The sequence below is a fragment of the Suncus etruscus genome, chromosome 1 (assembly GCF_024139225.1).
Source record: "Suncus etruscus isolate mSunEtr1 chromosome 1, mSunEtr1.pri.cur, whole genome shotgun sequence".
NCBI lineage: Eukaryota > Metazoa > Chordata > Mammalia > Eulipotyphla > Soricidae > Suncus > Suncus etruscus.
In genome coordinates, this window is record NC_064848.1 from 18,760,268 (window position 1) to 18,774,731 (window position 14,464).

Here is a 14,464-nt window from a genome sequence, read left to right on the forward strand (position 1 = left end):
TGCCATGTGGTTATTGTAAAGATAAGTATCAACTAACCAGATCATCTTAGACTAAAGTATGGAAAACTCATAATATATTACCTCATTTCCACACAATTTCACTGCATAATTCTGATAAGAACATATATACACAATAATTTAACTAAGTTGTTTTGCTTTGTTTTTTGGGTCACACCTGGTTCCCCTCAAGGGTTACTCCTGGCTCTGTGCTCAAAAGTCACTCCTGGCAGGCTCTGGGGATAATATGTGATCCCGGGATTCAATCCAGGGTCCGACCTGTGTTAGACCTTACTGCAAATGCCTTACCACTGTGCTATTGCTCTGCCCCCTTTAACTGAATTCTTCTTCTACCCGTGTGTTATAAACATGTATACATTCATACATACCATATTTTCCAGCGTATAAGATGACTTTTGAAACAACAAAAAAAAGTCAACCGAAAATCGGGGGTCGTCTTATATGCCGAGTATATCCCGAAAAATGTTTCAATATGCCACTAAACGAAACAAACAAACAAACAAACAAAATATCAGGCCGCAGTGTTTCCAAATCTCTTTCTTGGGGGCTCCCAAACAGTACTCAGGAGATCAGGGGGCCACTTCTGGCAAAACCCAGCTAACCGTGTTGGTGGTTTAGTGCTAGGGTCCAAGGATGGGGTGTTGTTTGGTTCATGTAGTGGAGGAGATTAACTACGCCACCAGGGAATTGCCAGAAAAGGTACCTATGATAAGGGACCAATCACTGCCAGGCTGCTCGGACCGCCTCTTTAACTCAGCCAATCCAAGCAGGCTTTTTATGCATGCAAATTAGACAATGTTCTGGACCCGGATCTACACTGTAAAAAGCCTGCTCAGATGGCCAGAGTCAGAGAGGAAGTCTATTACAGTATAACCTTTGGACCTTTGCTTGTTGTGATTGGCTCACTGTGGTACATACAGTTGCAGCACAGGAAGTTCTGACTGATACAGCGAATATAGGCCTAAATCTATGTTTTAACTGCAAAATTAGGGGGCCATCTTATACGCCCAGTCGTCTTATACGCCTGAAAATACGGTACGTGTGTATAAATGAATGATCTAAAAGTGCAATTATTTTGCATTTTTAAATTACCTGAAAACTTTATTGAATGTTTTTATTTTTTTGGTCCCTCAATTCACAATACAGACCAGGCAAAGGGCCTGTGTTGAGGTGTATATGGGGTGCATTTACTGTACCTCCTCTTTCTATACAGTCAGTGTAAAGAACACAGTTTGTGGTAAGAATTGGGAGGCCTTATCTTTTCTTTACTTTTTTTTTATTTTTAAGTATATATATAAAATCCTTCACCAGTGCAACATTCCCATGACCAATATCCCAAGTGTCCTTCCTCTCCACACCATTGAATGTTTTTAAAGTCAAGGAATCATAGTTTTAGGACAACAGGGAAAGTAGTTAATTAAAACTTTTATTAAATTAGTATATTTCATGACACATTTTTAAGCAATTGTTTTCACTGCCTTTATCTTTGTCATCTGTGACCATCTTCCATCAAGATGTTTCTTTTATTTGGGAAATCCCTACAATAATGAATTTTGTCTTTTTTTTTTAACAGTGTGTTAATCAGCTAGTTAATTAGGTACTGATTTTATTTAGTACTTAATCTTTTAAAGATAATAACTAATAAAATCAATTATTTCAAGAGTTACTACATTACACTCTAGTGGAACAGATTTCACTGCAGATGGTTTAAGGCCTTTAATAGTAGATACAATCTGCCAGTTCTGGCTTTTAAACTAAACAATAAGGAAAGAATTGTTTTTTCTCCTGAACTCTCCCTCAGTTGATGACAATTCTTTATCTTTTAGAACATGACATTTTATTTGAGTGATCTTGGGCATACAGTAAATTTCATAATTGTCAAGGCATGGCAGATATATAGAACACATATATAAGGGTAGTTTAAAATAAAAATATTTTCAGGGCCAGAGAGATAGCACAGCTGTAGGGCATTTTCCTTGCATGCAACTGACCAAGGAAGAACCTCGGTTCAATCCCTGTCATCCCATATGGTCCCCTAAGCCAGAAGCAATTTCTGAGCACATAGCCAGGAGTAACCCCTGAGTGTCACCAGGTGTGGCCCAAAACAATATATATAATATATATGTTTATTCAATATGTATTGAATATATATGAACATATATATATTTTTTTTTTCATGGTTATCATATTGGGAACATGCATCAGTGGTGTGCTCAAGGCTTACTCCTAGCTCTGTGCCCATATATCACTACTGATGGCTCACTGAATCTTATGGTGTGCCAGGGCTCAAACCAGGATCAGCCACATACAAAGCAATTACCCTTTTCTCATGTAGTATTTCTCTGGCCCTAAAATTAAAAAAAAATGTAAATAGTTGATTAAAAAATGCAAGAAAAATTTTTACAAAATTCAGCTAGAGAGGAAAATTTCAATAAGGAATTTATAGGTTATTTGTTTTATGAAATCCGAGAGTCTTTAGGGGTTTTGAGTAATGATATAATGAGGTCAAACTTATAACTGAGTGAACCAGTGACATGCAAATACATACACAAGATAGGTGAGATTTTTTCCAAAGTGTGATAATTATTATAGTTGTTACAAGTAATTGATTCTCTTACTCCAGCCCATCTCCTTTGAACTATTCTTTACCTGCCAGGCACATTTACACCTCAGAATATATATTAAAGTTATCTTTCTTCATGGATCAAGAGTATCTAGAGAATTGATTTAGGTTCATATGAGAATGAGTGATTTAGCATTCATGGAGAAGTTAAATTTTAAAATCTTGTATGTGTAAACAAGGGCATGTCATTTTTTACTTGAACAATTTTGGATAAATGCCTTAATAACTGCTAGTGGGAACTTTTGATAAATTCTAGTGATATATAAAGTACAAAGAAAATTTCCTTGTGAAGGCAAAAATCTCTTGGCACTTATATATTCAAGAAAAGTTTGGTGAAAATTGTAGAGGTCTGAAACTAGAGTAATGGTCCATGGTTAGGGCACTTGCTTTGCATTCTGCTGAACTATATTTGATCTCTGATATCCCACCACCAGAAGTACTTCTGAAATGCAATAATAAGAGCATCACTAGGTATGACTCCTCTAAAAAAAATCAAGAAGCAGATATTAAATATTTATTTGTGTCATTCTTATTTTGGAGTATAATTATCAGGAAAATAATACCAAAATTTTATGATCTTGGTTCCAGAATGTTAATACAGTGGGTAAGGTGCTAGCATTGCATGTGGCCAAGCCAGGTCTTCTATTATTCTTTGTGGTTCCCAGATCACTGAAAGGAGTGAGTCCTGCATGCAAAGTCAGTTACAAACCCTGAGAACCTCTAGCTGTGGCCCAAAAACAAAAACAAAATGCATGACCTTAAACTCTACTAACCATTTATTCTGACGAATAATTTATTGTAACTTCAAATTTAATTTTAATCACTGGAATATTTTATTAGCACTAAGAATCTTGTGTTGTTTTTCTGAAGAAATCACACAAATCTAGAAATAAAAGATTATTCAAATAAATGATTTCTTTTTTAATTCTCTAATCTTTCTTAAAAGTCAACCTTTTTCCAAAAAAAATGCTATTATAATTACAAAAGCTACCTTTCATTTTTTTGTTCTGCAAAAAATTTACCATAAAATTAACTTGTATGACAAATGAGAGAACAAGATATGAACTATATTCAATAACTAAAATATTACATAACATGAAAAACTTATCTCTGGTTCAATTTTATGATTCAGTTATATAGATAAGAATGATAGAACAATAGGGTTATAAGTTAGCTGACCATATGTTCTGTTTGCCTTAAGCAGGATTTTAATTCTGTAATGTTGAAGTCATATCTCATTAAATTTCTGTTGTGAAAAACTGCCAAAAATTTTGATGATCCAAAACTATAGAGGCTCCACTTGCTGTAATTCAGCCCTGGGTGAACAGATTCAAAGCTAGATTGCTCAAGGATTAAGAAAACGAGAGAAAAGCATGGGATGAGGGGGCTTCCAGCCTCCTAGCCAAGGACCCCCTTTCTTCCCCATATGATCTTAATTAATCAGACATAATACACCTGCAGGATTGGGGGAGCAGAGAGTAGATATACTTACCAGACAAAAGTACCCATCTAATGCTAATCAAGCCTAGGTAGATGTTTACATCTCGGAAAGGGGTGGGTGAAGGGAAGAGGAAGCAATGGTAAACTCTCCATTTTGTGAAAAATAGGATATATGCTCTGTGTATTTAGCTACACACAAGACTTATTTTTTCTAGGCAAATCTTATTTATTGAGGCCCACTAATAAGCTCACAAATATTTATTATTATTTTTTTTAAGTTTACATTCTTTTTGTTGTTTTTTCTGCCACACCTGGTGACTTTCAGGGTTTACTTCTGACTATTCACTCAGAAATAGCTCCTGGCTTGGGAGACAATATGGGATGCCGGGGGATCAAACCACATTCTTTCCTAGGCTAGTGCATGCAAGGCAGATGCCTTACTGCTTGCGCCACTACTCCGGTCCCTAACTTTTAGTTTCTTAAACTAGAAACATTGAGGGATTGAAAATTGAGACAGAGTAGAAAACTATGTTATCCTATTCAGTTTTATCACCTTCATAAACTCCTAAAAGGGATCTCCTTTTCTCTGGTCTCTAGTAAAAATTAACTTTGTTGCTGTAAAAGGAAGAGTATTTTTGTATATTTTTATGCTATATGTTAAGTTCTCATATCAATCCTTTGATGTTAGGAGATTAATGACTGAGTATCTAAGCCTAGTTGGGGAAAAGCAAAGTAGAGAAAAAGAATAGTTTAAAAATGAAAATTCCAAATACTTTCTCCCATAGTTTATATCTTTTCTGGTAACACCTTTTCATATCAAAGTCCTAATTAAACATTTGGTGAGTCAATGTATGACCCAGAATGAACTCTATCTGCACATAAAAGCTGAGCTGAACAAGAAACCTTCCAATTTCAGCAAATAGTATTACACAGCTGTGACCTTTGGGAGACAACTGCATCAGCTGAAACTCATAAATTCAGCATGTTCAGGAATGTTAATCTTTTCTTGTTGAATATTCAAAAGTGTAGCAACTGGCTACAAATTACTTCAAATTTATTTCTGTTTATAAAAGTGTTCTCAGTTCCAAAATAAATAGCTCCCAAAAGTGGTGGAGCCATTTTGATAAGATGATTTTTTTATGAGGCTCATAGGAAGCTAGATATGTATACAGGTAAATATAAAATAACAACAAGAAAAATAATTCAAAGGACCATATAAGAATGGAAAAGTTCAAAATGTATCATTTTGTCATACCTAAAACACTAGAATCACAACTCAGTAGTTATTTTGCAAAGGTGGTCACAGAACATTGGTTCCCGTTTTGCTCTGTGATAAGGAGCACGAATTCCACTGTTTGAACATCTGTGTGGCAATATGTTAAATCTGAGTTACAAAATATTCCCACCTATCTGCAAGTCACTTCAAGGTTTTGATCAAAGAAGCTTCTATTTGAGAACATTAGCCATAGAAACAGAGATGCTTAATTCTACCCACAATTGTCTGACTTGACTAGATATATAGATTTTTTTTTATGATTCACTTGCATGTATTTTCTTTCTTAAAAGACCTATTCAGTTGCTATCTTGGAGGTTTTTTAAATATCATCTTGTTCAATCTCTACTCTTGGCCTGGCTCCAAGTTAAAGTATTCAGATTACCATATTACAACACAGTACACCTATTTTATCTGGACTTCATGTGAAAAAAAATGCATATTTTAATGTAAGGATTCAAATATTTTCTGGTCAATACCAAGACAAAAAAATTTTTAGCATTTAACTTTTTTGCCAAGTCATTCTGTCTTTTATCTGACACCTATAGTAGATCTCAATCTCTCCAGACCTCCATCCAGGAAGAACCAGGTGGTTATTTCACTTGTTTTTATAGAGTTGAAGGTGTGGTATTGACTTTCACTACAAATAATTAAATTTTGACTATATATCTGTGTCTTTTTTTTTATTTCTCCCTTTCTTACAAATTCTGCATAAGGTGGCACTCTCCTTAGGCCACTTCTTCAATTTATTTGTTGTCAGATATAAAGAGATCCAGTGAATAAATATGCTTATTCAGAAAGGTAAGAGTATGAATAGAGGCTCAGAAAAGTAATTTATGGACACTTATTTACCAAATTATCAGAATATCAGGACCGTTAGGGATTGCTTTCTTGGTGGAGGACCTATATTCACTTATGAATCTACTCAGAAGAACATATTCTAGAGGTTTCTAAAGGAACTGCCCAATCTTTTTGATATGTAATAGCTTAGCTTGGATGAATTATGAGAATACTAATTATTAAGTAACAAAACAAGGAAGATATGTAGGGTACTCTGTAGATTGTTAAAATAGAAGGGTAGGGTGGGATCTTATGGCATCTTTATACACAGAATGCTGATGCCTGGAGATGGAATTCTGTCTGCCAGGGTTCCTGTAACTTCTCTATCTCTGCTTTTTCTCCCATAAGAAACTCCCTTAGAGAAAGTCCATTACAAATGTGTTTATCCTGTTAATAAGGCCTTTAGATTTGTAAAATTTTCCTCTATATATTTTAATATATTTATGCACATGACCAAAGAATCTTATTCTACTATTTTAATGATTTAATATTTTGCTTTTTCTAAGCAATAAATACTGAAATTGGACAGTTAAAGCTCACAGTCCATGAGGCTATTAACCACCTAGCTCCATGCTGTTCTCTATTATGTCTACCTTGTTTTCTTAATCTTGCATTGCTCTTGCTTCAGGCACTTTCCCTGATGCTGAATCCTGACAATCTATGAGCAACACTTAGGGTTTTTATCATAAGTTTGCTTTCTGACCATCTATGCTCCTTTTGCTCTAATTTATAAAAAATTGCTCCTATCAACCTGTTTCAGAAATGATATTTAGAAAAAGGGGGTTTTCTATCTTTGTTTTTCCCCACAATAACTCTCTCTTTTCCAGGGTTGGATGTGAGGATTATGATGGAGATAAGAATCTATAAATTCAGGCAAGACTGGCTAGTACAATACACAAAAGTATAATTATGATATTTATTTATCCACCATCTCTAAGGATACAAACCATGCAGAGTCCATCTTTGCATATATCTTTTTGTAAGGAAAACTGTTGTCTCTTCCATGAATTCTTTCCTCACTTAAATTTCTCAGTTATTTGTACTGTTGGGACCTGAATTCTGAACAAGAAGGGATGCCATTTTGTAAAAGCCACATGTCAGGCTTCTTCTTAGGTTCTGAGCAGGGAAAGACCATTTTGTAAGGACCGCATGGTGTAAGCCACATACTAGGACTTCACAAGCCTATTTCCATAGATCCCATCCCAACCTACCTGGCCATACCAGGTATTAAACTTCGTTCCAGTTGTGTGGTTTCCTCCTACTCTGGAACCCTACAGTACATATATCTGAAACTCTTTTTTGATTGTGATATATAGTTCTTTTCCTTGGGATTTCTAAGCTCTAAATTTAAAAAAAAAACACATATATTTGTAAGCATGTACATAGAAATGAAGAATTGAACTTAGACCCCCAGTTAACATCATGTACGAAGGTAAAAATCCAAATGGATTAAAGGCCTCGATATCAGAACAACATGTAGGCAAAACACTCCAGGACATTGAGACTACAGGCATATTCAAGGAGGAAACTGCACTCTCCAAGCAAGTGAAAGCAGAGATTAACAGATGGGAATATATTAAGCCCAGAAGCTTCTGCACCTCAAAGGAAATAGCGCCCAGAATACAAGAGCCACCCACTGAGTGGGAGCAACTATTCACCCAATACCCATCAGATAAGAGGCTAATCTCCAAAATATACAAGGCACTGACAGAACTTTACCAAAAAAAAACATCTAATCCCATCAAAAAATGGGGAGAAGAAATGGACACTTTGACAAAGAAGAAATACAAATGGTCTCCATTTACCCCTTGATCTACAGAAGACATTTACAAAACATCCAAGGTTGTATATAACATCACCCGGAGGCATTCCTGTACCAGGGACGACCCTACAGCTGCTCTGACATCGATCTACTCAAAAGAGACATCCCTTAGCACTGAGAAGACAACAAGAACAATGACCTGTTTACTGGACAGGGCTTGCTGTATTGCCCATTTATGGTGAGGTTTGTCTATAACATCACCTGGAAGCAATCCTCTACCACGGAAGACCCTACCACTGCTCAGACATCGTCCTGCTCAAAAGAGACTTCCTTTAACACTGAGAAGACTTAACAACAACAACAACCTGCTTATAGGACAGGGCTTCCTGCATTCCCCTTTCATGGTGAAGTGAAACGAGAAGGCACTCCTCATCATGACTTCAATGTAGGACATGCAGATTCCAGAATCTTTAATACAGAAACATGAGACCAACAACAGAGACTCTGTGATAAGTGTGTTGGCGCTACGGACAATGTCTTGGAGCGAACGATAACTTTCCTGAGGCCTAGAGCTGGTCTTATGCCAGGAAACTTCAGGGGTAGGATCTCTTTGTATTTAGGCCAAGGCTATTCCTTTCCATGCCTCTCATATTTTGGTGGGCCTATGCAAACAACAATTGCCACTCTAACACCGTTTTTACTGTGCTCCTTTGACTCTAATCCTTAAAACACACCCACTTAAAATTTGAGGTTAACTTAAGCTAATATGCATGTACATGGAAATGTAAAAAACACTATGCCTCTAATGTTTAAGGAGTTACGTAAGCTTGATGGCTTTAGATTGCCTTGTGTGCTGTTAAGAAATATTATAATGTGCTACAATCTGGGGACTTGAGGGAAAAAGTAATTGCACATGGATTCTGTTTTATTTATCTTAACTTTTTTTGGTGAAAATTCAAAGTTAAGATATCAGCAAGGGGACTTCTTCTGATAATTATGTTATGGGTGATTGTCCTTCCACTGTAACTTTACCTTATCCTCTTTCTTTGCATCTTTTGTTCTCATAATTCATAATAAAAAATTATAAAAAAAAAAAAAAAAAAAAAAAAAAGAAATACAAATGGTCAAAAGACACGTGAAAAAATGCTCCACATCACTAATCATCAGGGAGATGCAAATCAAAACAACTATGAGGTACCACCTCACACCCCATAGATTGGCACACATCACAAAGAATAAGAACAAACAGTGTTGGCGGGGATGTGGAGAGAAAGGAACTCTTTTTCACTGCTGGTGGGAATGCTGTCTAGTTCAACCTTTATAGAAAGTGATATGGAGATTCCTCCAAAAACTGGGAATCAAGCTCCCATACAATCTAGCTATACTACTCCTAGGAATATACACTAGGAACACAAAAATACAATACAAAAATTTCTTCCTTACACCTATATTCATTGCAGCACTATTTACCATAGCAAGACTGTGGAGACAACCAAGATGCCCTTCAACAGACGAATGGCTAAAGAAACTGTGGTACATATACACAATGGAATATTATGCAGCTGTCAGGAGAGATGAAGTCATGAAATTTTCTATACATGGATGTACATGGAATCTATTATGCTGAGTGAAATAAGTCAGAGAGAGAGAGAGAGAGATGCAGAATGGTCTCACTCATCTATGTGTTTTAAGAAAAATAAAAGACAATCTTGCAATAATAATTTTCAGACACAAAAGAGAGAAGGGCTGGAAATTACAGCTCACCTCATGAAGCTCACCACAAACAGGGATGAGTTTAGTTAGAGAAATAACTACAGTTTGAACTATCCTAATAATGAAAACGTATAAGGGAAATAGAAAGTCTGTCTAGAGTACAGGCAGGGGTTGAGTGGGGTGGAGGGAGATTTGAGGCATTGGTGATGGGAATGTTGCACTGGTGTTCTTTACATAACTGAAACCCCAAACACAATCATGTATGTAATCAAGGTGTTTAAATAAAATATATAAAAAAGAAATGAAGAATCCATTCCCTTCTTTGTTATTTTTATTAATTGTTTATTTTTCTTTTTAATTTAATTTGATAATATCTTTATTTAAGCACCATGATTACAAACATGTTTGTAGTTGGGTTTTGTTTAGATGATTCAGGGCAGAGGACCTCATTATTGTGTCACCTGCATCTTTTCCTGACACACATTTTATATAGGTTCTAGTTCTATAAATTATCTCATGTGCTTTCTTATTAAGTACTCTCTACTTGTGAATTTTCTCATTTGTTTCTAAATGAAGAAAGAGTTTAAGCATAAAAGTATGTAAGATATTAGAAACTACAAAGCAAAAACAAATTAGATTCATAATCTAGTGCCCACAAATTTTGCTATCAGCCCATCCTGAGTAGATTTTTCCAGTTTTCCTCATCTGTGAAGTGAGAATATTGTGGTCTCATAATAACAAAATTTCTGATTGTTTTAAATTGGACATCATGGCATTCTAAAATTAATCAGGGTGCTTCTTAGAACTATAGAATTGACGCCATTATAAATAGTTTTTTAATGGTTAACTATTTTAATTAATTTTGATGAATTCAAAGTTATTTATATTTGAGTTTTACTCATACAATGTTCTGTGTATCCCACCTCTACGGTCAACTTCCTTCCACAACCTGCTCAGGTTTTCTTTCACTCTGTAGTTTTTCTCCTTGAAAGGCACAATTATTATTTTGCACACCTGACAGAACTCAGGGTTTACTCCCAGTTCTACAGACAGAGATCTCTCCTTTTGGCTTAAAGGAGCATCTATGGTGCAATCCTACCCACTGCACTGTTACTGCCTCATCTTTTAAAAATGTCATTACTATAGTTTTGATCTCATGTTGTCATTGCTGTTTGTTCTGTGGTTTTGATATAGATATAGATATAGAAATAATGATAAATTAATAGATATAGATTTATATAGATATAGATACTACACTAAATACATTGTGCAATAAATATGTATATACATAATATATACTTTATCAGCCTGAGTTCCTTAACCTTTGCCCCCAAATCTCCTCCCTAGGTCATTTTCCTTCCTAATTCTTCCAATTTTTATAGTCTAGGAACTGCATAATTAAAGCCCCCCCCATCAATACTTTGTTTCCATGCCCTGTTATTCTATGTGCCATAGATAAGTGATATCATATGGTATTTGTTTTCTTCTTCTGACTTATTTTGCTTAACATGATACTTACCAGTTCCATCCAAGTTGCAGCAGATTTTATCAGTCATCTTTCCTTGAAATTTCATAGTATTCCATTGGCATACTTACCATATATTTATTATTCACTCATCCATAGCTGGATACCTCGATTGATTCAATATCTTAGCTATGTGCTGAATGTTGCAATGAGTAGTGGCATGCATTTGTACTTTTGAATGAATATCTTTTTGTCCTAGGTGTAGATACCAAAAAGTGGATTTCACTTGGTACTACTACAGTTTTGATCACACACTATGACAAGAAGATATCACAATTTTTTTATATTCTTGAGAAATGTTAATATTCAGATCACTCTTAAATGACTCTCTTTGATATATGATTTCTAGTTATCTTTTGAATTTATCTGTATTCAAAACTATTATTTCCAAAAAGCAAATTATTTTGTTTTTCCTCAGAGTCAGTCCCAGACATACTTAAGTGAAATGTAACAGGTTCATCAGAGATCAGAAGTGAAAGCAGCAGGAAAGCAGAAGTGTAGACACAAAGTTCCTGTACACTAAACTGCAGATATAAACTCTTAATCTGACTTTCAACCTTCAGAAGCTTCGTAGCATCAGTGACCCTATCTTAACCTTCTGAAACATTAACTTCTGTATTGTGGCATAGATAGTCATCAGAGTTTTTTTTTTTTTTTTGTTGTTGTTGTTGTTGGAAGAGTCCTCCATCCTACTCAAAGGCTATTAAATCAGCAACTCCATATGGGTATTTTCCCATTGCCAGTGATTAATTTACAAAATGGAAACAGTCATAGAACAAACTGGGTTTTATACTACAGAAAAATGTCTCCATAACATTTATCTAATAAAATATGAAATTAATTAATTTAAACTAATGTATCTAAATAATGCACATACTAAAATTGAAGTTAGATTTAGAAAATTTCAGCAAAAATTGAACTAGGAACTATGAAGAATTTGAAAGAACTGAAATGATCTGATTCTGAAATCCTCTCATTTTCACTTTTTCCCAGATGATTTACTTCCTAGCAATTTGAAAGATTGGGCTGCATTCTTTCTGGTGCAGCTCTGACTTCCTGGCTTGGTCTATTGTTTCCTTCTATAAAGTATATGAATTAAAGATAATTGTAAATAGTCAAAATGGAAAGGTACTTGATTTGAAAGCCTTATCCATAGACATCCTGAATTTTTAAAGACTGAGAAGTAGACAAGGAGGATTAATATTTGAAGCAGCATATCTCCTCTATGCAGTGCTCTCCTCAGATAGGACAATTATCTTTGAATTACAGAATGTCTCCATGGACATGAAAAAAAGCCCAAAAAAAGCCTTTCCACTTCAAATAAGCAATGTATTTGTATTTAGCTCCTCCACTAAAATTCACTTCCTACTCAGCTTAGTGAGTCACATTATGTGGTTATCATGACACACAATAAAATTATTTATGTTCATTAAGGTAGAAGACATGCAAATAATGAATAATCAAATAATGAAGTCTACAAAATTAGGATTATTATGAGCAAACCATAGGTCACATATATCATTACATGGGATTCTAGGTGATGAATAAATTAATGGTTTTAGGAGATCTACAGTTCATTTCTGTTAAAGGAGATAAAAGAGATGCACAATGCCATTTCACATCTACAACCAGATTAAATTGTTTTGAGTCATGTATACATTTCAATCAGATATTGTATAAACCACTCCTCTTCTCATCCTTAAAAATTCATAGCTTGTGTCTTTCTAGCTTTCTTTTGTCCTTCAATTTTCTATATAAACTACACAAAATCTATATGCACTTAATTTTTTTATTTCTATAGAGTTATTGATTAAATATTTTTAATTCTTTTGCCGATTTCTATGGCCACTTTTAAAGAATTTTAAATGCCAGTTTCTGTACAAAAGAAATCTTGATACATTTCTCCGAACAGGAAAAGTGGAAGACAAACTTACATCCTCTCAGGCCAGCATTGAAATTTAGTGACACTGAAATCTTTGCCCTCAGGCTTCATCTCCAGGTGGTATTCACTCCAAACGCTGCCCCTTTTGGGGAAAAAAGTGTGTCTTATGTTACAATAAATGCGATATATTTTCTCTTAAGCTCTATAATTCATGATTTTCTCTCTGAGAAACTTGTCAAATATGTATTTTTATGGAAGTCCTAAGTACTTCAATAAAAAATGTCAGTGTATTTTATTTTCCAAAATCTATATCATTATTTGTATTAATATTTAAATACGTATCTCCTGTACATCTCATATTCAATAAATTTATGATATTTTTCCCATACCATTTGATCTCATGTGCTTCTAAGTGATTTATAATGCAATATAACGTAAGTGTTAGGGAGATGGAGCAATAAAACAGTGGGTAGGGCATAGGGCATTTGCTTTGCACACAGCTGAGCAGGGTTGATCCCTGGCATCCCATATCCCCATGACTAACTTCTGAGCACAGAGTCCGGAGTAACCCTTAAGTTCCACAAGGTGTGGCCGTAAATAATAATAATAATAATAATAATAATAATAATAATAATAATGGTAGTACATAGAAGATCCAGTTTTGTTATAAAATTGAAAGAAATGCTATAATGCTAGATCCCCACTCAAAATTATATTTCAGTTTTTTTGCTTTGATTTATGGTTTTTTCTTGCTTTGTTTTTTGGGCCACACCTGGTGAAGCTCAGATGTTAGTGCTGACTATGTGCTCAGAAATGGCTCCTGGCTTGGGGGGATATATGGGACACCACGGGATAGAACTGCGGTTCATCCTAAGTCAGTCACATGCAAGACAAATGCCCTACTGCTGCACCACTGTTCCAGTCCCTCAAATTTGTATTTTAGATAAATAATAAGGTATGAAATAATTATGCATTTATAAATCACATTATATATAAAATATCAGCAATCCTTTTTTATGAATAAATAAGGTCTTTAATTTGAAAATCAAAATGTGAAAGACAGAAATGTATTATTTTTGCTTTTTTATATAAAATCTTTAAGCTATTCTTATTCTAATTTGAATAGGTTTTATTTGCTAAATCTGATAAAATTTTTCTCCGGATCTATCCATAATTATCTATCAGGTTTCCTTAAGATATATGTTTTTATCTTTTACCATTTCTGTTTCCATTACTTTCTTTTTCTTGCTACTTTGCTTGGTCATGTCACTTGTTATATTCACCGCCTGTATAGTCTTTGGTCCTGTGCTTCCTGCCTCCGATTTCTCCAGACCATTCTTTCTATCTTACAGATAGATGCATGTTACCTATTCTGAAATATCCCATTG

At 34.7% G+C, this 14,464-nt stretch overlaps 1 non-coding gene across 1 annotated transcript; it reads right to left on the bottom strand.

The window, feature by feature from the left end:
* Positions 1–1,138: 1,138 nt before the first annotated feature.
* Positions 1,139–1,272, bottom strand: LOC126032124 (small nucleolar RNA SNORA51). The gene has a single exon (XR_007503819.1). It is a non-coding gene; the product is annotated as a small nucleolar RNA SNORA51 (small nucleolar RNA).
* Between the last annotated feature and the right edge of the window lie 13,192 nt (positions 1,273–14,464).